The sequence below is a fragment of the Apodemus sylvaticus genome, chromosome 8 (assembly GCF_947179515.1).
Source record: "Apodemus sylvaticus chromosome 8, mApoSyl1.1, whole genome shotgun sequence".
Taxonomy (NCBI): domain Eukaryota; kingdom Metazoa; phylum Chordata; class Mammalia; order Rodentia; family Muridae; genus Apodemus; species Apodemus sylvaticus.
In genome coordinates this window covers 239,947-264,944 of record NC_067479.1, presented here as the reverse complement: position 1 = coordinate 264,944, position 24,998 = coordinate 239,947, and the positions used below count along the sequence as shown (strand labels likewise).

At 40.0% G+C, this 24,998-nt stretch overlaps 1 protein-coding gene and 1 pseudogene across 2 annotated transcripts in view; one reads left to right on the top strand and one right to left on the bottom strand.

The window, feature by feature from the left end:
- Nucleotides 1–24,998, bottom strand: part of Fgf14 (fibroblast growth factor 14) — a 755,593-nt gene that overhangs the window by 574,535 nt on the left and 156,060 nt on the right. The window lies entirely within an intron of this gene.
- Nucleotides 17,173–17,726, top strand: LOC127691224 (ferritin light chain 1-like; annotated as a pseudogene).

Sequence of the window (24,998 nt, the reverse complement as noted above, 5' to 3'; positions counted from 1 at the left end):
TTAAAAGAGAAAATTTTCCAAAGCATATTATTTGTCTGGCCTAGCATAACAAGCCCAAGTTCTGCTCCACAAGATGAAACCCATACCTGGCACCATTATCAGATCTAGAACTTGTGCTTAAACATACTGTAGGTCCTATAAGAGAAATGTAGTATTAGATTAATTCCTAATGACTTATCCTTATACTCATAGATCAATATACCTCTCAACTGTTATCAGAGAAGCTTCTATTAACAGGTGGTTTTCACATAAACTTAACTGGCCAAAAAACTTCAGAAGGTTCAGCCTTAAATCTAACTATATACCATAACTATATATATACCAACTATATACCATAACTATATACCAGCCTTAAATCTAACTATATAACTATATACCCTTTTCACCAAGGCTCAATCACTGTAAAAAGTTGGGATAGAAATAGTGTAAGACCCAATGGTAGTGAGCTACTACAAGGAAACAATATCTTTTGTACACACAAAGGCAGCTAGCTGTATGTACGAACTAATAGCAGTTATGGCAGCATGCACAAGACCTGTACAAGCCCAAGCCAGACCAAATCCTAGTATGTAGAGAAGAGTTGGGCAGAAAGGCCCAAACCCTAGAGTTTGGAATATTGACAGTTGAGCTGCTGAATAAAGATAACTTTTCTCTAAGAATAAGAATATAGACCTTGGCCCTTGATCATACTCCAATGGAAAATCACACATCCAAGAATATTTGGGCAGCAAAATTTAGTGTTGATTGGTTTAATTTTTTTGTTAGTAGGGTGGGTAAAGAAGTGGAGGCATCTGCAAAAAGGGGTGACTATGATTAAAACATGCTACATAAAATTATAAAGGAATTAATAATTTTAAACGTATTATTGGGTCAGCCAGATGGCTTATTGGTGTTTATTACCAAGTCTAATGACCCGAGTTCAATATCCAAGACCCATGTGGTAGGAGAAAATTAAGTCATGAAAGTTATCCAAGGGGTTATTTGCCTTCCACAAACATGCACATGTGCACATCCACACATACACAATAAAAAAAAAAACAATACCTATAATTTAAAATTATTGTAAATACCTATTTGCCTTTGACTTTTGAATAAGATTGACAAATATATTTGCATATGGTAATTTCCTTTGAAACTGATTAGTATATCAAAAACAGGATTGATTTGTATAATTGGTCTAACATAAGCAATAAGATAACTATAAAACAAAATATCAGCTGGATTAAATTTAATGTTAGTTTCATAATGGTCTTCAGAGTAAGCAATTGTGGATACATATAATTAATTTCTCAAGAAAAAGATTATATATAATACTCCCCAAAATAAATGAATGTAAGTGCCCACTAAAGCAGGAAGAGGGCTTTGGATTTCCTGGAGCTGCAGTTACTGGTGATTATGAGCTGATGTCTGTGAGTGCTGAGACCCTGAAACCAAGTCATGTGTAAAAATAGCAGTACTCATGATCACTGAGTCACCTCTTCAGCCAACTGAGAATAAGCTCTTTAATCTTATTGGGGAAGAGGAGGGTATGCTGAGGATCAAACTCAGAGTCTGTGTATGCTCTGCAAATACTCCATTACAGATCTACATTCCCAGTCCTTTTTGTCCCATACTTTTACTGTCATGTGTTTTTTGTACTTGTATATAAGTGCATTTCTATTTAGTAAAACTGTCTGTACTTTGTTCACCAATACTTCTGTCTTGCCTGTTTATACCTGCTTGTATTCTGATGCTAATTGGGTTCCCCAAAATTGTTTGCACTAGAGGGTCTGCACATAGCTTCTAGAAATGTGCCCCCAGAATCAGTATCCCTGACGTCAAGCAATACTACAGAGCAATAGTGTTAAAAACTGCATGGTATTGGTACAGTGACAGGCAGGAGGATCAATGGAACAGGATTGAAGATCCAGAAATGAACCCACACACCTATGGTCACTTGATCCTCGACAAAGAGGCTGAAAACATCCAATGGAAAAAAGATAGCCTTTTCAACAAATGGTGCTGGTTCAACTGGAGGTCAGCAAGCAGAAGAATGCGAATTGATCCATCCTTGTCTCCTTGTACTAAGCTCAAATCCAAATGGATCAAGGACCTCCACATAAAGCCAGACACTCTGAAGTTAATAGAAAAGAAACTGGGGAAGACCCTTGAGGACATCGGTACAGGGAGAAAGTTTCTGAACAGAACACCAATAGCGTATGCTCTAAGAGCAAGAATTGACAAATGGGACCTCATAAAATTACAAAGTTTCTGTAAGGCAAAGGACACCATCAAGAGGACAAATCGGCAACCAACAAAATGGGAAAAGATCTTCACCAATCCTACATCAGATAGAGGGCTAATATCCAATATATATAAAGAACTCAAGAAGTTAGACTCCAGAAAACCAAACAAATGGTTAATGTACCCTATTAAAAATGGGGTACAGGGTTAAACAAAGAATTCTCACCTGAAGAACTTTGGATGGCGGAGAAGCATCTTAAAAAATGCTCAACTTCATTAGTCATTAGGGAAATGCAAATCAAAACAACCCTGAGATTTCATCTTACACCAGTCAGAATGGCTAAGATTAAAAATTCAGGAGACAGCAGGAGTTGGAGAGGGTGTGGAGAAAGAGGAACACTCCTCCACTGCTGGTGGGGTTGCAAATTGGTACAACCACTCTGGAAATCAGTCTGGCGGTTCCTCTGAAAACTGGGCACCTCACTTCCAGAAGATCCTGCTATACCACTCCTGGGCATATACCCAGAGGATTCCCCACCATGTAATAAGGATACATGCTCTACTATGTTCATAGCAGCCCTATTTATAATTGCCAGATGCTGGAAAGAACCCAGGTATCCCTCAACAGAAGAGAGGATGCAAAAAATGTGGTATATCTACACAATGGAGTACTATTCAGCCATTAGAAACAATGAATTCATGAAATTCTTAGGCAAATGGATGGACCTAGAGAACATCATACTAAGTGAGGTAACCCTGACTCAAAAGGTGAATCATGGTATTCACTCACTAATAAGTGGATATTAACCTAGAAAACTGGATTACCCAAAACATAATCTACACATCAAATGAGGTACAAGAAGAAAGGAAGAGTGGCCCCTTGTTCTGGAAAGACTCAGTGAAGCAGTATTCGGCAAACCAGAACGGGGAAGTGGGAAGGGGTGGGTGGGAAGACAGGGGGAGAGAAGGGGGCTTACGGGACTTTTGGGGAGTGGGGGGCTAGAAAAGGGGAAATCATTTGAAATGTAAATAAAAAATATATCGAATTAAAAAAAAACAAATAAAAAAAAAAGATAGAGGAGTGTTCTTCTTTCTCTGCACCCTCTCCAACACCTGCTATCTCCTGAATTTTTAATCTTAGCCATTCTGGCTGGTGTAAGGTGAAATCTCAGGGTTGTTTTGATTTGCATTTCCCTATTGACCAATGAAGTTGAGCATTTTTTAAGATGCTTCTCCGCCATCCGATGTTCTTCAGGTGAGAATTCTTTGTTTAACTCTGTACCCCATTTTTTAATAGGGTTGTTTGGTTTTCTGGAGTCTAACTTCTTGAGTTCTTTATATATATTGGATATTAGCCCTCTATCTGAGGTAGGATTGGTGAAGATCTTTTCCCAATTTGTTGGTTGCCGATTTGTCCTCTTGATGGTGTCCTTTGCCTTACAGAAACTTTGTAATTTTATGAGGTCCCATTTGTCAATTCTTGCTCTTAGAGCATACGCTATTGGTGTTCTGTTCAGAAACTTTCTCCCTGTACCGATGTCCTCAAGGGTCTTCCCCAGTTTCTTTTCTATTAACTTCAGAGTGTCTGGCTTTATGTGGAGGTCCTTGATCCATTTGGATTTGAGCTTAGTACAAGGAGACAAGGATGGATCAATTCGCATTCTTCTGCATGCTGACCTCCAGTTGAACCAGCACCATTTGTTGAAAAGGCTATCTTTTTTCCATTGGATGTTTTCAGCCTCTTTGTCGAGGATCAAGTGACCATAGGTGTGTGGGTTCATTTCTGGATCTTCAATCCTGTTCCATTGATCCTCCTGCCTGTCACTGTACCAATACCATGCAGTTGCTCTGTAGTATTGCTTGAGGTCAGGGATACTGATTCCCCCAGAATTTCTTTTGGGGAGCACTCCTCCACTGCTGGTGGGGTTGCAAATTGGTACACCCACTCTGGAAATCAGTCTGGCGGTTCCTCCGAAAACTGGGCACCTCACTTCCAGAAGATCCTGCTATACCACTCCTGGGCATATACCCAGAGGATTCCCCACCATGTAATAAGCATACATGCTCTACTATGTTCATAGCAGCCCTATTTATAATTGCCAGATGCTGGAAAGAACTCAGGTATCCCTCAACAGAAGAGTAGATGCAAAAAATGTGGTATATCTACACAATGGAGTACTATTCAGCCATTAGAAACAATGAATTCATGAAATTCTTAGGCAAATGGATGGACCTAGAGAACATCATACTAAGTGAGGTAACCCAGTCTCAAAAGATGAATCATGATATGCACTCACTAATAAGTGGATATTAACCTACGGGACTTTTTGGGAGTGGGGGGCTAGGAAAGGGGAAATCATTTGAAATGTAAATAAAAAATATACCGAATTAAAAAAAGAAAGAAAGAAAGAAAGAAAGAAAGAAAGAAAGAAAGAAAGAAAGAAAGAAAGAAAGAAAGAAAGAAAGAAATGTGCCCCCAGTTAATTCTGATTGGTAAATAAAGATGCCCACAGCCAATAGATGGGGAGGAGAAATTTAGGTGGAGTTTTTGTTTCCTGGGCTTGTGATCTCCGGTGAAGCAGAAAGGAGAGAGTGGCCATGCCTTAGGAGAAGTGCAGGAGAGGAAAGAGGAACAGCGATGGAAGAATAACATACAGGAGAGAGAAGCACAACTGTCATATAAAGGGACCAAGAGACCAAGGCCCATAGGGCTGCTCAACTAGGTCAAGCAGCCAAGATGGAACATAAAAATTACTAAGTAGTAAATCAGAGTTATCAGTGGGAGGCAGATTCTAACAACAGTTAGAGGCAGCTAGAGGCAGTTAGAGGCAGTTGCCCAGCTATTGTGTTGCCTAAGGCATATTAAAATGTAAAGGCCATGTGTGTCTTTCATTTGGGAACATAAACCATTAAGGCAGGTAGTAACCCCTTGCAAAGATTTTTTTTAATGTAATAAATACTATACAAATTGCTTCTACCAAGCCAGGGGATAAGCAAATGTTCCTCTACCCACCTGTCTTAGTCAGAGTTTCTATTCCTGTACAACCATTATAACCAAGAAGCAAGTTGGGGAGGAAAGGGTTTATTCAGCTTACACTTCCACATTGCTGTTCATCACCAAAGGAAGTCAGGACTGGAACTCAAGCAGGTCAGGAAGCAGGAGCTGGTGCAGAAGTCATGGGGAGATGATATTTTCTGTCTTGCTTCCCCTGGCTTACTCAGCCTGCTCTCTTATAGAACCCAAGAATACCAGCCCAGAGATGGTATCACCCACAAGGGGCCCTACCCCCTTGATCACTAATTGAGAAAATGCCCCGCAACTGGATGGAGGCATTTAACCAACAGAAGCTTCTTTCTCTGTGATAATCCAATCTGTGTCAAGTTGACACACAAAACCAGCCAGTACAACTGATGCCCTGTCAACTTGACTCACAAACACATCACTATTAAGCCTCAACCCTTACTTTCTTATTCATCCCCAAGATCTAAATAACTTTAAAAGTCTCACAGTCTTTACATATTAAAAGTCCAATCCCTTTAAAATATCCAATATCTTTTAAAATTCAAAGTCTTTTTTAAAAAAATCAAAGTCTCTTAACAGTGGGCTCCACTAAAATACTTTTTTCCTTCAGGAGGGAAAAAAAGCAAAGCACAGTCACAATCAAAAGCAAAACTCAAATTACAATGGTTCCAATTCATGATTTTCAGGGCTCCTCCAAGGCTTTGGGTCACTTCTCCAGCTTTGCTCTTTGTAGTACACACCTTGTCTTCTAAAGTCCAGCCACCTGTACTCCACTGCTGCTGCTGTTCTTGGTGGTCATTGAATGACACTGGCAACTCCAAAACACTGCTGTCTTCCAATGTAACTAGGCTTCACCAATAGCATTTCATAGGTTCTTTTCATAATGTCAAGCCTCAACTCCTATGCATGACCCCTTCAGTCCTGGGCCATCAATTGCAACTGAGGCTGAACCTTCACCAATGGTCTTCCGTGGCCTCTCATAGTGCCGAGGCTCAGCTGCTCTTCATGCCCCCATCATGCCTTCAAAGCCAGTACCACCTGGGTGACTCTTACACAGTACCAAGTCCAGCCACAGCACAAAATACAACCGTGGCTATCTCTGGAACACAGCCTCTATGCTCTCAGAAAACACTTAACAGAAGATTTCACCTCAGTGATGCTGGTCTCTTTTTTCTTTTCTTTTTTTACCATCTCTCTCTATATATATCTTTTATTTCCTAGCCCTCTCTTTTTTAACACTTTCATCTATTTTTTATTTTCTATATTCTTTGTTTACATTCCAAAAGCTTTCCCCTTTCCCAGTCCCCCCCCCCCCCCGCCGCAATATGTCCCATAAGTCCTCTTCTCTCCATCCATTCTCCTATCTTTCCCCCTCCATTTTCTCAGTCCTGGTACTCCCCTACAATGCTGGATAAAGCCTTTCCAGTATTAGGGCCCTCTTCTTCCTTCTTCATGGGAATCATTTGATATGCTAATTGTATCTTCAGTATTCAGAGCTTCAGGGCGAATTAATATCCACTTATCAATGATTGCATTCCATGTGTATTCTTTTGTGATTGTATTCCCTCGCTTAGGTTGATATTTTCCAGTTCCAACCATTAGCCTAAAAATTTCATGAATTCATTGTTTTTAGTGGCTGAATAGTACTCCATTTTGAATATATATACCACATTTTCTGTATCCATTCCTCCATTGAGGGCTATCTAGGTTCTTTCCAGCTTCTGGTAATTATAAATAAGGCTGCTATGAACATAGTGGAGCATGTGTCCTTATTGCATGCTGAGGAATCCTCTGGGTATATACCCAGGAGAGGTATAACAGGGTGTTATGTCCAGTTTTCTTAGGAACCACCAGACTGATTTCCATAGTGGTTGTATCATCTTACAATCCCACCAGCAGTGAAGGAGTGTTCCTCTATCTCCACATCCTCACCAAAACCTGCTGTCTCCTGAGTTTTTAACCTTAGCCATTCTGATTGGTGTGAGGTGAAATCTCAGGGTTGTTTTAATTTCCATTTCCCTAATGACTAATGATGTTGAACATTTCTTAAGGTGCTTCTTGGCCATCTGAATTTCTTCAGATGAAAATTCTTTGTTTAGATCTGTACCCCATTTTTAATAGGGTTATTTGGTTCCCTGGGGTATGATTTCTTGAGTACTATGTATATATTGGATATTAGCCCTCTATTGGATGTAGGGTTGGTGAAGATCTTTTCCCAATTTGTTGGTTGCCATTTTGTCCTTTTGACAGTGTCCTTTGCCTTACAGAAACTTTGTAGTTTTATGAGATTCCATTTGTCAATTCTTGATGTTAGAGCATAAGCTATTGGTGTTCTGTTCAGGAACTTTTCCTCTGTGCCCATGTTCTCAAGAGTTTTCCCCAGTTTCTTTTCTATTAGTTTCAGTGTGTCTGGTTTTAATGTGGAGGTCCTTGATCCACTTGGAGTTGAGCTTAGTACAAGGAGATAAGAATGGATCAATTCACATTCTCCTGCATGCTGGCCTCCAGTTGAACTAGCACCATTTGTTGAAAAGACTATCTTTTTTCCACTGGATGTTTTCTGCTCCTTTGTCGAAGATGAAGTGACCATAGGTGTGTGGATTCATTTCTGGGTCTTCAATTCTATTCCATTGGTCCACTTGCCTGTCCCTGTGCCAATACCATGCAGTTTTTAATACTATTGCTCTGTAGTATTGCTTGAGGTTTGGGATACTAATTCCCCTAGAAGTTCTTTTACTGTTGAGAATAGTTTTAGCTATCCTGGGTTTTTTGTTACTCCAGATAAATTTGAGAATTGATTTTTCTAACTCTGTGAAGAACTGAGTTGGGATTTTGATAGGGATTGCATTGAATCTGTATATTGCTTTTGGCAAGATGGCCATTTTAACATATTAATCCTGCCAATCCATGAGCATGGAGGATTTTTCCATTTTCTGAGGTCTTCTTTGATTTCTTTCTTCAGGGACCTGAAATTCTTGTTGTATAGATCTTTCACTTGGTTGGTTAAAGTCACACCAAGATACTTTATATTGTTTGTGGCTATTATGAAGGGTGTCATTTCCCTAACTTCTTTCTCAGCTTGCTTATCCTTTGAGTATAGGAAGGCAACTGATTTGCTTGAGTTGATTTTATAACCTGCCACTTTGCTGAAGTTGTTTATCAGCTGTAGGAATTCTCTGGTGGATTTTTTGGGTCACTTAAGTATACTATCATGTCATCTGCAAATAGTGATAATTTTACTTCTTCCTTTCCAATTTGTATCCCTTTGACCTCCTTATGTTGTCTAATTGCTCTAGCTAGAACTTCAAGTACTATATTGAAAAGATATGGAGAGAGAGGGAAGCCTTGTGTAGTCCTTGATTTTAGTGGGATTGCTTTAGGTTTCTCTCCATTTAGTTTGATATTGGCTACCGGCTAGCTGTATATTGCTTTAACTATATTTAGGTATGGACCTTGAATTCCTGTTCTTTCCAAGACTTTTAGCATGAAAGGATGCTGAATTTTGTCAAATGCTTTTTCAGCATCTAATGAAATGATCATATGGTTTTTTCTTTGAGTTTGTTTATGTAGTGGATTGCATTGATGGATTTCCATATATTGAACCATCCCTGTATCCCTGGGATGAAGCCCACTTGATCGTGGTGGATGATCGTTTTGCTGTGTTCTTGGATTTGGTTGGCAAGAATTTTATTGAGTATTTTTGCATCAATATTCATAAGGGAAATTGGCCTGAAGTTCCCTTTCTTTGTGGGATCTTTGTGTGGTTTTGGTATCAGTGTAATTGTGGCTTTGTAGAATGAGTTGGGTAGTGTTCCTTCTGTTTCTATTTTGTGGAACAGTTTTAAGAATATTGGTGTTAGGTCTTCTATGAAGGTCTGATAGAATTCTGCACTGAAGCCATCTGGTTCCGTGCTTTTTTTGGTTGGGAGACTTTCTATGACCCCTTTTATTTCTTTAGGGGCTATGGGACTATTTAGATGATCTATTTGATAGTGATTTAATTTTGGTGTTTGGTATCTGTCTAGGAAATTGTCCATTTCCTCCAGATTCTCCAGTTGTGTTGAGTATAGGCTTTGGTAGTAGGATCTGATGATTTTTTTAATTTCCTCAGTTTCTGTTGTTATATGTCCCTTTTCATTTCTAATTTTGTTAATCTGGATACTCTGTGCCTTTGGTTAGTCTGGCTAAGGGTTTATCTATCTTGTTGATTTTCTCAAAGAACCAGCTCCTGGTTTTGTTGATTCTTTGTATGGTTCTCTTAATTTCTACTTGATCGATTTCAGCCCTGAGTTTGATGATTTCCTGCCTTCTACTCCTCCTGGGTGATTTTGCTTCTTTTTGCTCCAGGGCTTTCAGGTGTGTCATTAAGCCGCTAGTGTATGCTCTCTCCATTTTCTTTTTGGAGGCACTCAGGGCTATGAGTTTTTCTCTTAGCACTGCTTTCATTGTGTCCCATAGATTTGGGTATGTTGTGTCTTCATTTTCATTAAATTCTAAAAAGTCTTTGATTTCTTTCTTTATTTCTTCCTTGACCAAGGAATCATTAAGTAGAGTATTATTCAGTTTCCATGTGTATGTGGGCTTTCTGGTTTTTTGTTGTTGTTGTTGGTGGTGGTGGTGGTGGTGGTATTGAAGACCACTTTTACTCCAAAGTGATCTGATAGGAGGCATGGGATTAGTTCGATCTTCTTATATTTGTTGAGGTCTGTCTTGTGACTAATTATATGGTTGATTTGGGAGAAGGTACCATGAGGTGCTGAGAAAAGGGTATATTCTTTTGCTTTAGGGTGAAATGTTATATATATATATATATATAACATATATATATATATATATATGTTAAAGATTTAACACACACACACACACACACATATATATATATATATATGTTAAATCTAATTGGTCCAAAGCTTCAATTAGTTTCACTGTGTCCCTGTTTAGTTTCTGTTTTCCTGATCAGTCCTTTGAGGAAAGTGCAGTGTTGAAGGCACCCACAATTATTGTGTTAGGTGCAATGTGTGCTTTGAGCTTTAGTAAAGTTTCTATTATGAATGAAGGTGCTTTTGCATTTGGAGCATAGATGTTCAGGATTGAGAGTTCTTCTTGGTATGATTTTCCTTTGACCAGCAAGAAGTATCCCACAGTGTCTCTTTTGATGACTTTAGGTTGAAAGTCAATTTTATCTGATATTAGAATGGCTACTCCGGATTGTTTCCTGAGACCATTTGCTTGTGAAATTGTCTTCCAGCCTTTTACTCTAAGGTAGTATTTGTCTTTGACACTGAAGTGTGTTTCCTGTATGCAGCAAAATGTAGGATCCTGTTTATATATCCAGTCTGTTAGTCTATGTCTTTTTATTGTGGAATTGAGTCCATTGATATTAAGAGATATTAAGGAATAGTGATTATTACTTCCTGTCATTTTTGATGTTATCTTTTATATTTGATTGGTTATCTTCTTTTGGGTTTGATGAAAGAAAGTTACTATCTTACATTTTCCAGGGTAAAGTTTCCCTCCTTGTATTGGTGCTTTCCTCCTATTATCCTTTGTAGCGCTGGGTTTGTGGTAAGATATTGGGTAAACTTGGATTTGTCATGGAATATCTTAGTTTCTCCATCTATGGTGATTGAGAGTTTTGCTGGGTATTGTAGTTTTGGCTGGCATTTGTGTTCTCTTAGAGTCTGTATTCGATCTTCTAGCTTTCATGGTCTCTGGTGAGAAGTCTGGTGTGATTCTGATAGGTCTTCCTTTATATGTTACTTGGCCTCTTTCTCTTACTGCCTTTAATAGTCTTTCTTTAATCAAACATTTGGGGTTTTGATTATTATGTGACGGGATGTATTTCTGTTCTGGCCCAGTCTGTTTGGAGTTATATAGGCTTCTTGTATATTCATGGGCATCTCTCTCTCTTTAGATTAGGGAAGTTTTTTTCCATAATTTTATTGAAGATATTTGCTGGCCCTTTAAGTTGTAAATTTTGTCTCCTTTTGTGATTTCTTAGTTGTTTCTACTTCTATTTTTACATCCTGGATGTTTTTGCTCAGTTCCTTCACTTGCTTGTTTGTGTTTTCCTGTAATTCTTTAAGAGATTTTTGTGTTTCCTCTTTCATGACTTCTGCCTGTTGATCAAAGTTCTCCTGTATTTCTTTAAGTGATTTTTGCATTTCCTCCTTATTGGCTGATTTTTGTCTTTCCCTTGTAAGGGCTTCTAGCTTTTGATCATTTTCCTCCTAAATTTCTTTAAGAGATTTATTTATGTCCTTCATGTGTTCTTGTAACAGGATCATGACCAGTGATTTTAAATCCAAATCTTGTTTTTGTGGTGTGTTGGGGTATTCAGGACTTGCTGTTAACGAAGAATTGGGTTCAGATGCTGCCATATTGCCTTGATTTCTGTTAGTAATGTTCCTATGTTTGCTTTTTGCCATCTAGATCTCACTGGTGTTAGTTGGTCTTGTTGCCAATGCAGGACTCACCAGTGCAAGCTGCCTCCCTGCAGCTGGCCTCTGGATGCACCGCTGGCCCTCTGCACTGCTTGGGGACGGGCACATGGCCCAGGCTGCTCCTGACCCAGAGGTGGAGACCAGAAGGCTCCTGCCAGAGGCCTCCAGACTGGATCCTCTGCTCTGCCAGACTCAACAGTGCAAGCTGCCTCCCTGTAGCTGGCCTCCAGATGCACCGCTGGCCCTCTGCACTGCTTGGGGATGGTGCGCATGGCCCAGGCTCCTCCAGATCCAGAGGTGGCGACCAGAAGGCTCCCACCAGAGGCCTCCAGACTGGATACTCCACTCTGCCAGGTCAGACGGACTCACCAGTGCAAGCCACCTCACTGCAGCCAGCCTCCGGATGCACTGCTGGCCCTCTGTACTGCTTGGGGATGGGGCATGTGGCCCAGGCTGCTCCTGATCCAGAGGTGGAGACTGGAAGGCTCCCCTGCTGGTCTCTTCTTTTTTTTTTTTTAAAGGTTAAACCAATGTCTTGCCTTTATTTCTGAAAACATGTTCTATTACCAGCAAAAAGCTGTTATGGACCTTTTAAGCTTACTTTTGTGTGGTGATGGCAGCAGGCATGTGCATCCATGCATCCGTGAGATTCAGAGTGAGTCTTCATCACGTGTTCTCCAGTTTATTTTTTGTCACAGGTTCATTATCTGACTAACCCTAGAGCTTTGCTAGACTGGGAGGTGTGTGCATGCTAGGGATCACCTATCTCCACAGCCCCACCACTTCCTTGGCTTTTTTTTTTTTTTTTTGGATTTTATTTTTTTTATTTACATTGCAAATGATTTCCCCTTAATCACCTGTTAATTTCTTGGCTCCAGCTAACCAGCATCAATAATCCCAGTAAACACAAAGATTTGCTTTAGTAGTTCCTGTATCTTGTTAATCATAGCTGATTCTTCAGCCCCAGCTAGCCAAAACCACAGTTAAAACATGGCCCTGATAAGAGTCTTTAATCTTCCTTCTGAAATTTCACAAGCCAGGCCTCCATCTTCTGCACTGTTCTTAACATTATCTTCCAAGCTCCTACAGAACTTTCCACAGAGCTCTTAATATCCTAATGGCTCTTCTAGCTCAAAGTTCCAAAGTCCTTCCACAGTCCTCCCCAAAACATGGTCAGGTTGTCACAGGAATACCCCATTGTGCTGGTACCAATTTGTCTTAGTCAGAGTTTCTATTCCTGTACAAACATTATGGCCAATAAGCAAGTTGGGGGAGGAAAGGGTTTATTCAGCTTACACTTCCACACAGCTGTTCATCACCAAGTCAGAAATGGAACTCAAGCAGGTCAGGAAGCAGGAGCTGGTGCAGAAGCCAAGGGGGGGGGGGGGATCATACTTTATGGCTTGCTTCCCCTGGCTTACTCAGTCTGCTCTTACAGAAAGCAAGAATACCAGCCCAGAGATGGTACCACCTACAAGGCACCCTATCCCCTTGATCACTAATTGAGAAAATGCCCCACATCTGGGTCTCATGGAGGCACTTCCCCAACTGAAGCTCCTTTCTCTGTGATAACTCCAGCCTGTGTCAAGTTGACACACAAAATCAACCAGTGCACCACCCCACTCCCACCTCCCCATCCTCGATTCCCCTACACTGGGGCATCTATTGAACTTTCATAGGACCAAGAACCTCTCCTCCCACTGATGTCTGACAAGGCAATCCTCTGCTACATATGCATCTGGAGCCATGTGTAATCCTTGGCTTAATCCCTGGGAGCTCTGGGAGGGCCTGGTTGGTTGATAATATTACAAGGCTCTCTGTTATCCTGTAGTTATGCAGTAGTTCTGGAGGAACTATTTTCATTTCAAGTGAATGAGTACTCTTCACTCTTTTTTGCGTCAAATTTTTCAAGCTGAGATAACCAATGTCCTTCCATGTTACAATTCCTCAGCCATATATATCTACAGCTAGGAAAGCAATGGCAACATCAGCCCATGCTAACAGTGGCTTAGCTATTTTTTCTGCCTGTGATAGCTATTCTTGGTTCTTTTTTTTTAATATTTTTATTTTCTATATTCTTTGTTTACATTCCAAATGATTTCCCCTTTCCCGGATCCCCCCTCCCCATATGTCCCATAAACCTTCTTCTCTCTGTCCCTTCTCCAATCACCTCCCTCCTTTTTCTCTGTCCTTATATTCCCTTCCCATGCTAGATCAATCCTTTCCAGGATCAGGACCCTCTCCATACTTCTTCATGGGAGTCATTTGTTATGCAATTTGTGCCTTGGGTATTCAGGGCTTCTGGGCTAATTAATATCCACTTATCAGAGATTGCATTCCATGTGTATTCCTTTGTGATTGGGTTACCTCACTTAGGATGATGTTTTCCAGATCAAACCATTTGCCTAAAAATTTTGTGAATTCATTGTTTCTAATTGCTGAGTAGTATTCCATTGTGTAAATATACCACATTTTCTGTATCCATTCCTCCTTTGAGGGGCATCTGGGTTCTTTCCAGCTTCTGTCTATTATAAATAAGGCTGCTATGAACATAATGGAGCATGTGTCTTTATTTCATGCTGGGGAATCCTTTGGGTATATGCCCAAGAGAGGTATCGCAGGGTCCTCTGGAAGCCTCATGTCCAGTTTTCTGAGGAACCTCCAGACTGATTTCCACAGTGGTTGTACCATCTTACAGCCCCACCAGCAGTGGAGGAGTGTTCCTCTTTCTCTACATCCTTGCCAACACCTACTGTCTCCTGAGTTTTTGACTTTAGCCATTCTGACTGGTGTAAGGTGAAATCTCAGGGTTGTTTTGATCTGCATTTCCCTAATGGCTAATGATGTTGAGCACTTCTTAAGGTGCCTCTCGGCCATCTGAATTTCTTCAGGTGAAAATTCTTTGTTAAGATCTGTACCCCACTTTTAATAGGGTTATTTGGTTCCCTGGGGTCTAACTTCTTGAGTTCTTTGTATATATTGGATATTAGCCCTCTATCAGATGTGGGGTTGGTGCTATTCTTGGTTCTTAACTTGACTACATCTGGAATTAATTAAAATTTCTACATCTGGAATTAACTAGAAATTTTAAAGTGGTGGACATACTTGTGAAAGATTTTTGTTTAATTTGAAGTAAGAAGATTCATTCTAATCTGGCCTTGAAACAGAAAGACACACCTTCTGTGTGAAGCCTATATGAAGACATGAAAGAAAAAACCATTTTCTTTTGCTCTCTGTCTCCTTGTTCTCACCTTGCTAGCAAGTCTATTCCTTCACTGGCATTAGAGCCTACCTGTTCATGATCCCAGGGTTTACTGAAGAACAAACTGAAATATCTAGCCCTGTAGACTGATCAACTATGGGATTCTTGGACTTTCCATTCATAGCCCAGAATCATTCTAATAAATCCTCAAATTTTTTTGTGCATAGATTCATTCTATAAGTTTTGTCACTCTAGAGAACCCTAATCAATACACTGCCCACTTCCCTTTCTACAAGTGTTAGAAGGCCTGGAAAACCTAAATGATACTTCCCTTTACATATTGTTTACTGCCAGTGACTTTCCCAACAGCTATAGGGTTTCCCAGCCTGGAAGGCAGCAATGGAGTGTTAAAATTTATGGTGGCAGAAGTTGTGATTGCTGAGGCAAAAGTAGCTTATTTATGGTAATATTTACCTTTCATAATCTATCCTAAGACCAAAGTTATTTAACTCCTGGAATTTAAGTAATTCCATCTGGAATTTAAGTAAAAAGGATTTATTACTAGTGCTCAACCAGGGAGCTCATTAACTCTTTTTGAACCAGAGAGTATAAAGGAAAGGAAAGAAGTCACTCACACAGACACATACACACTGAATGAAGCAGAAAATTACTGCATCACCTTTCTTTATTGCTTTCAATTTTTGTAGCTTTTAGGCCAAAAGTTCTTGATGTAAGAAACAGTTACCTCACTTCTAGTTTCTGTCTACAGCTGGAAACAATCCTCTGCCACAGGGCTCCATACCCAGATGCACAGGCAGATAGGTAGCCTCCCAGGAGTGCAGACAAGCCCGTGAGTGCAGGTGGGACCACCCCCTTCTGCTCAGAGGAGCCTGCACAGAATCCTCCCAACATAGGAACACAGGGGAAGCCTGAGACAGGGATCTTCCAATTTTCTTCTGTGCCCAGAGCAGATCCTGGGCAACAGAGCTACATACACAAATACGGCCAGGAGAGAGCTGATCTCCCAGAAGTGCCTATACTCCTGCAAGCACAGGTAAGACCACCACTTCTCCTCAAATTTCTAGCCTAAGAGGGACCCACTCAGAGCCATCAGGACCCAGGAATCAAAGATCATCTGGGGACAGGATCCTTCTGGATTTGTCTGCACCCCAGAGTTGACCCTGTACCACAACTCTCCATACCTATTCTCCCAGAGAGAACTGGTCTCCCAGGACAAAGGCTTGCAGGACAGACAAGCCACAGAGACTGCAAGACCAGCCAACACCAGAGATAACCAGATGGTGAAAGACAGGGCAAGAACATAGCAACAGAAACCAAGGCTATGTGGCATCATCAGAACCCAGTTCTACCAAAACAGCAAGCTCTGGTTATCCCACACACCAGAAAAGCAAGACTCTGATTTAAAATCACATCTCATGGTGATGTGGACTTTAAGAAGGACATAAATAACCCTCTTAAAGAAATACAAGAGAACACATGTAAACAGGTAGAAGACATTAAAGAGGAAACACAAAAATCCTTTAAAGAATTACTGGAAAACACAACCAAAATTACAATGGAAGTGAACAAAAACATCCAGGAACTAAAAATGGAAAGGAAACAATAAAGAAATTACAAAGGGAGACAGCACTGGAGATAGAAAACCTAGGAAAGAAATCAAGCATCAACAACAGAATACAACAGATAAAAGAGAGAATCTCAGGTGCAGAAGATACCATAGAAAACACTGACACAACAGTCAAAGAAAATTCAAAATGCAACAAGCTCCTTACCTAAAACATCCAGGAAATCCAGGACACAATGAGAAGACAAAATATAAGGAAAATAGGTATAGAAGAAAGTGAAGATTCCCAACTTAATGGGCCAATAAATATTTTCGACAAAATTATAGAAGAAAGCTTCCATAACCTAAAGAAAGAGATGCTCATGAACATACAAGAAAGCCTACAGAACTCCAAATAGATTGGACCAGAACAGAAATTCCTCCTGTCACATAATAATCAAAACACCAAATGTACTAATCAAAGAAAGAATATTAAAAGCAGTAAATGAAAATGGTCAAGAAGAGAGCAGGGCCCTGTAGGTCCCGTGGATCTGTGTCTTGCTTCAACAGTGTTTGGACAGAACAAACCCGGGGACTCCCACTTTAGCTTTCAGCTACCTTACAAGTCTCTCCAGTAGCAGCCTCCGTGACCATCTCCTTGCCACCTTTAGCTCCTAGGACCAGCCCTTCATGGTCTGCCCCACACTCTGGATCAGCCATGACCTCTCAGATTCGTCTGAATTATTCCACCAAAGTGGAAGCTGCCATCAACCACCTGGTCAACTTGCACCTGTGGGCCTCTTACACCTACCACTCTCTGGGATTCTTTTTTGATCTGGATAGCATGGCTCTGGAGGGCATAGGCCACTTCTTCCACGAATAGGCCAAGGAGAAATGCCAAGGTGCCGGGGTGTCTCTTCAAGTTGCAGAATGACCGCAGGGGACCATGCACTCTTCCAAGATGTGCAGAAGGCATCTCAAGATGAATGAGGAAAGACCCAGGAGGCCATGGAAGCTGCCTTGGCCCTGGAGAAGAACCTGAACCAGGTCCTCTTGGATCTGCATTCCCTGGGTTCTGTAGGCACAGACCCTCATCCCTGTGACTTCTTGGAAAGCCACTTCCTGGATAAGGAAATGAAGTTCATCAAGAAGATGGGCAAACACCTGACCAATCTCCGCAGGGTGGCCGGGCCACAACCAGCACGAACTGATATGCCCCAGGCAACTCTGTGCAAGTATCTCTTTGAGCACCTCACTCTCAAGCATGACTAGGAGGCCTCTGTGCCTTCCAAGGGGCTCCCCTCTCTGCTCTGCACCAGCCTGCCTCAGGACCTCGGCCTGAAGGAATCCCTCAAGACACTAGGCAGCTTTGTAATCTCTCTGGAGCCTCTCAAGTCTTCAACCAAGTAAAAATAAAACTTTTTGAGACAGCAACAAAAGAAAAAAAAAGAGAAGAAAAGAAAGGAAAAGAAAAAAGAAAAGAAAAGAAAGAAAAGAAAGAAAAGAAAAGAAAGAAAAGAAAAAAGAAAAGAAAAGAAAAGAAAAGAAAAAGGTCAAGGAACATATAAAGGCAGAGCTATCAAAATTACACCATACATCTCACCAGAAACTATGAAAGCCAGAAGATCCTGGGAAGATCTATTACAGACTCTAAGAGAACACAAATGCCAACCCAGGCTACTATACCCTGCAAAGTTCTCGATTACCATAGATGAAGAAACCAAGATATCCCATGATAAAAGCCAAAATTTACACAACATCTTCCCAGAAATCTAGCCCTACAAAGGATAATAGGTGAAAAGCACCAACCACATAAGCAAATTTATGGGACACAATGAAAGCAGTGCTAACAAGAAAATTCATAAAGTGCCTCCAAAAAGAAACTGGAGAGAGCATACACTAGCAGCTTAGCAGCACACCTGAAATCTCTAAAACAAAAACAAACAAACAAAAAAGCAGATACACCCAAAAGGAATAGGCAGCAGGAATCAGACTCAGGGCCAAAATAAACCAAATAGAATCAAAAAGAACTATACAAAGAATCAACAAAACCAGGCGCTGGTTCTTTGAGAAAATCAAAAGGATAGATAAACCATTATCCAGACTTACCAGAGGGCACAGAGGCACTACCCAAATTAATAAAATCAGAAAGGAAAGGGAGACATAAGAACAGAAACTGTGGCAATTCAAAGCCTATACTCACCACAGCTGGAAAATCTGGATAAAATGTCTAATTTTCTAGATAGATGCCAAATACTAAAGTTAAATCAGGATCGCATAAACCATCTAAACAGTCCCATAACCCCTAAAGAAATAGAAGCAGTCATTCAAAGTCTCCCAAGCAAAAAAAAGCCCATGACCAGATGTTTTAATGTAGAATTCTATCAGACCATCAAAGAAGACCTAATGCCAATACTCTTCAAACAATTTCACAAAAGAAAAACAAAGGAACACAACCCAACTCGTTCTATGAAGCCACAATTATGCTGATACCAAAAATACTCAATAAAATTCTTGCTAACCAAACCCAAGAACACATTGAAATAATTATTCATCATGATCAAGTAGGCTTCATCCCAGGGATGCAGGGACAGTTAATATATGGAAATCCATCAATGTAATCTATGACATAAATAAACTCAAAGAAAGAAACTACATGATGATTTCATTAGATGTTGATGAAGCATTTGACAAAATTCAGCATCCTTTCATGTTAAAAGTCTTGGAAAGATCAGGAATTCAAGGCCCATACGTAAACATAGCAAAGGCAATATACAGCAAACCAGTAACCAACATCAAATTATATACAGAGAAACTTTAAGCAATCTCACTAAAATCAGGGACTAGGGACTGCCCCCCTCTACCTAACTATTTAATTTAGTGCTTGAAGTTCTAGCTAGAGTAATTAGACAACAAAAGAAGGTCAAAGTGATACAACGTGGAAAGGAAGAAGTCAAACTATCACTATTTGCAGATGATATAATAGTTTTCTGAAGTGATCCCAAAAAATCCACCAGACTTCTACAACTTCAGCAAAGTGGCCAGATATAAAATTAACTAAAACAAATCAGTTGCCATCCTATACTCAAAGGATAAACAGGCTGAGAAAGATCTCCCATGCTTTGGATTGGCAGAATTAATATAGTAAAAAAGAAAAGGCCACCTTGCCAAAAGCAATCTACAGGTTCAATGCAATCCCCATCAAAATCCCAACTCAATTCTTCATAGAGTTAGAAAGAGTAATTCTCAAATTCATCTGGAACAACTAAAAACCCAGGATACGGAAAACTATTTTCAGCAATAAAAGAACTTCTAGGGGAATCAACATCCTGGACCTCAATGTATACTACAGAGCAATCATGATAAAAACTGCAGGGTATTGGTGCAACGACAGCAGGTAGATCAAAGGATAGAATTGAAGATCCAGAAATGAACCCACACACCTATGGTCACTTGATCTTCAAGAAAGGAACTAAAACCATCACGTGGGAAAAAATAGCCTTTTCAACAAAAGGTGCTGGTTCAACTGGTGGTTAGCATGCAGAAGAATGCAAATTGATCCATTCTTATCTCCTGTACAAAGCTCAATTCCAAGTGGATCAAGGACCTCCACATAAAACCAGATACTCAGCACTAATAAAAAAGAACAGAGCGAAGATACTCAGCACATTTAGGACAGGGGAAATTTTCCTGAACAGAACATAAATAGCTTATGCTCTAAGATCAAGAATTGACAAATGGGGACCTTATAAAATTACAAAGCTTCTGTAAGGCAAAGGACACTGTCAATAGGACAAAACAGCAACCAACATATTGGGAAAAGATCTTTACCCACCCTAGATCCAATAGAGGGCTAATATCCAATATATACAAAGAACTCAAGAAGTTAGATTCCAGAGAAACAAATAACCCTATTAAAAATGGGATATGGAACTAAACAAAGAATTCTCAACTGAGGAAACTCGAATAGCTGAGAAGCACCTAAAGAAATGTTCAACATCCTTAGTTATTAGGGAAATGCAAATCAAAGCAACTCTGAGATTTCACCTCACACCAGTCAAAATGGCTAAGATAAATACTCATGTGACAGTAGGTTCTGGTGAGGTTGTGGAGAAAGAAAAACACTCCTCCACTGCTGGTGTGACTGCAAGCCTTTTCAACCACTCTTGAAATCAGTTTGGCTGCTCCTCAGAAAATTGGACATAGTACTACCTGAGGACCTAGCTATATCATATCCTGGGCATATTCCCAGAATATTCTCCAACATGTAATAAGGACACATGCTCTACTATTTTTGGAGCAACCTTATTTATAATTGTCAGAAGCTGTAAAAAAAAAAAAAACAAAAAACCCAGGAATGGATACAAAAAAAAATGTGGTACATTTACACAATGGAGTACTACTCAGCTATTAAAAACAATTTATTCATGAAATTCTTTGACAAATGGATGGAACTAGAAAATATCACCCTGAGTGAAGTAACCCAATCACAAAAGAACACAAATGGTATGCACTCACTGATAAATGATATTAGCCCAGAAGCTTGGAATACCCGTGATATAATTTGCAGACCAACCAAAGCTCAAGAAGAAGGAAGAGCAAAGTATGGATACCTTGGTCCTTCTTAGAAGGGGGAACAAAATACCCATGGGAGGAGATACAGAGACAAAGTGTGGATCAGAGACTGAAGGAAAGGCCAGCCAGAAATTGCCCCACCTGGGTATCCATCCCATTTACAGTCAACAAACCTAGACACTATTGTGGATTCGGGGAAGAACTTGCGGATAGGAGCCTGATATAGCTGTCTCCTGAGAGGCTCTGCCAGTACCTGACAAATACAGAGGTGGATGCTCTCAGCCAATCATTGGACTGAGCACAGGTTCCCTAGTGAAGGGGTTTACAGCCGCATAGGAAGAACAACAATATGAACCAACCAGTACCCTCCAGGGCTTCCAGGGACTGAACCGCCCAACCATGGAGGGACTCATGGTTCCAGCTGCATATGTAGCAGAAGATGGCTTTGTTGGACATCAAAGGGAAGAGAAATCCTTGGTCCTGAGAAGGCTTTAGACCCCAGTATAGGGGAATGCCAGGACAGAGAAGTGAGAGTGGATGGGTTGGTGAGCAGGGGGATGGGAAGATGGAATAGAAGCTTTTTGGAGGGAAACCTGGAAAGCAGATAACATTTGAAATGTAAATACAGAAAATATCTAATAAAAAATAAACAATCACCTCATAAATAAAATGCTACATAAGAGGAGAGTAACAAGGATATCAATATCAAGTTCAAGGCAGTGTTTTATTCTCTAAGCTCATTATAAGTTCAAAGCAATAGCTTCACATGGCTTGTCTCATCATAGAACATACCTGTGGCTTCATCCTTTGGCCTGAATGTTTTTCCTTGAACACAAATTTATTCTGAGCTTACTTTTGATCTTGGTGCAATTATGAAAGCTCATTGTATTTTTCATTATCCAGTCTTTACTTACTATTATAAAGTATGAGCACATTATATTCTTGATTATAACTTGTTTCTAATGATGATTACATCTCTCTAGCAATACAACTAAATTCATCTCTTAAAACCTTATTTCTAAAATTATCTGAATCAAATCAGGTATTTTGTAAGTTCATTAATTCATCTAAACAGCAGAAGATTTGTCTTTATATTGACCTGCAAGAATTTTGGCCAATAAGGCGTGCTGATGCTAAGGAATTGTTGGACTATGTAATAGTGATAGGAGAAGCATATCAATAGAAAGAAGCAATCCTGGGTTGAAGTCTCCTGGGGCCTTCCTTCCCAGAGCTCACCTATCGCTGACCGTACAAAATGGTAGGCCATCTCTGGGAAAGTCATCTGCTAGTCTTAGGCTCTCCTAGGTAGCTTCTGACTCTTTATGTCCTTCTCAGCTCAAATACTCCTGTTTTTTCCTCCTCTTAAGATTGTCCTGGACATGGCCCAGTTCAGTATGGTTTGACCAGCCCTTTCTATAGATGGATGTTGAGGGCTTTTAAAGCTCTGAAATTCCACATGTAATGTTACCCACAGGTATAATTATCTAAAGAGAACCTTATCTAAAACTTAGAGACCATCTCAATCATCTGCTCATTTTCTACATAGGAAAACTAAAGTACAATGTGGTAATCTTGGAATGTAAATATAACCATCTCATCCTTTATAGTAAGGACTTCACTGGCTCCCAACAGTTCCAGGCAAGAGATAAACTATTATAGACAGGATGGAGTGAGGGGTCTGGCCTCAGCGAACTTTCCAGTGTCATGTTCAGCATGCATTAACTCTCATGACCTGTACAGCTGGTTGATTTACTCATAGTTCCTAAATGGTCCATACTTCCCTTTGGAAACATTTATTCCTCACATCACCTAGATGATTTCAATGAACTGTGACCCTCTAATATCTCTTCCCTTTTAAAAAATGTCCCTCAGTAAAGACTTAACACTCAATTTCTATTAGGTGATATTTTGTCTTGATAGCTACCTGTGTATCCTCCTGTCTATATCTCCCCCCACTGTTGTTTTGTGTTTGCTCCTGTAAGGAAAAATCAATACTATGTAAGTGTCCTGTCCTCCCCCAGCTCGTCCTTGAAAGACAGACATTTCTAATTTCATGTTCCTTAGAGCCTAGTTGAGGTTTGAACATAAACATCCCCTATAGGCTCATGTATTTCAACATTTAGTCTCAAACTGGTGCCATATTTTCAGAAGGTTATGGAGCACTTTTTTTTTTTTCAAAACAGAAATGGAAAATTTTATTTATTTTCTTTTTTTAACTTAATTTGCATTTTTTATTCGATATAATTTTTTATATACATTTCAAATGATTTCCCCTTTTCTAGCCCCCCCTCCCCAAAAGTCCCGTAAGCCCCCTTCTCTTCCCCTGTCCTCCCACCCACCCCTTCCCACTTCCCCGTTCTGGTTTTGCCCTATACTGCTTCACTGAGTCTTTATGGAGCACTTATGAAGTAGAGTCCCCTAAAGAGACAATAATGGAGAGAACTAAACAGTCTCAACAGTCCAGATACTATGTACTAGTATATCTAGGATGTCATGGAGCTACTGGAGAAAGAGACAGACATGGACCCCAGTGATCTTCTCCCTAAGCTCATTATTGTACACTGTCCTTAAAATAATAGCAAAAAGGGAATGCTTTTTCCTTTCTGTTATTTATTTTTATTTTGCTTTGTGTCTTTAAAAACATAAGTGTAATTATTACTTCTGTGGACCTCTCTAGACAGAGGAATTGGTACCCGTCCTCACCTTCTTCTGCATTATTCTCTGCCTATTTTCACAAAATCCATGATTTATATACTAGTTCAGAGTGAACATGTGGCAAAAGCTGGAGAGTAGGGAAAGAAAAGGAAGAGGAGATGTAGGAGGAAAATGAAGGAGAGTAGAAGGAGAATAATTTTATACAAGCTTTCTTTAAGGCACAGTTGAAGACTATTACCCCCTCACTCAGATAGCTCAAACAAAATCTTAAACAATTATCACAATTAAAAAACAAAACCAGAAAACCATACAAACATATTACAGATTTTGTGAATCTGATTTTATTTTCTGGGGAGTAAAGTCAGTTTCTGTATCAGTGGAAGACTGAACAAGAACAGATGGAAGTGGCAACCTGCGGAACATTGTGTCTTGACAAGCTCCCTACCAGCAACCTCTGAGCCTCTCAGCATTGAGTGTTCAGGATGGTTCCAAAGGGAGTATTGGTAACTGCCATGCTTTGATTTTCTCTACAAACATAAAGCTGCTTCTTTTCTCTAGTTCACTACAACATACTAATAGAGTAAGCACAAACACAAAATACCTCTTTTATTGCATTGATTTGTGTTCATTGTATTAAAATGTGCTAGAATGTGACCATGAATGGTGGTATAGGCTTATAAGTCCACACTAGAGAGGAAGAGGAAGGAAGACCACAAGTTCAAAGCCAGCCTGGGCTAAAGGCCCATGTCTTAAGGAAAAAGGGGGGCAGAAAGCAAAATAAATCCAAGAATTGAGAGGAAGATAGGCAATGTTTCAAGACCTTCTAGAAATAGACTGAATTAGTCCTTGAGGCCTTTATCCTACCAAGGTCTCACTCCTTGTTAGAGACATGATTCACTCCGTTAATTTCTTATTTATAGAAATATAATCTATGTGCTTCAGCAGAGAAGTTGCTTCCAGAATGAGTGAGAATCTCTCTTCCAAACTACTCAAATGGTACTTACTCTCCTAACTGATCTTTCTTTGTTTATTGCTACCAAACTCTTAAGCTTCCTACTGTCAGACAAAACTCAGATATTCAAAAAGTGAAAAACTTAACCTGTTTTATGTAAACAAAACCACATGACTTTCTTTTGGAACACTATCTGAGGTAAGTGATGCCAACCCAGCATCAAAAGCTGTTATAAGATCCTTCCTGACTATCTCACAGTAGCCATGGCCAAGCACCAAAACCAAAGCAAAAGGTTTAGGAGAAGCAATTAACCCAGTTTGTGAGATATTTAAGGAAATGTACCTTTATCCAGCTGGTGACAT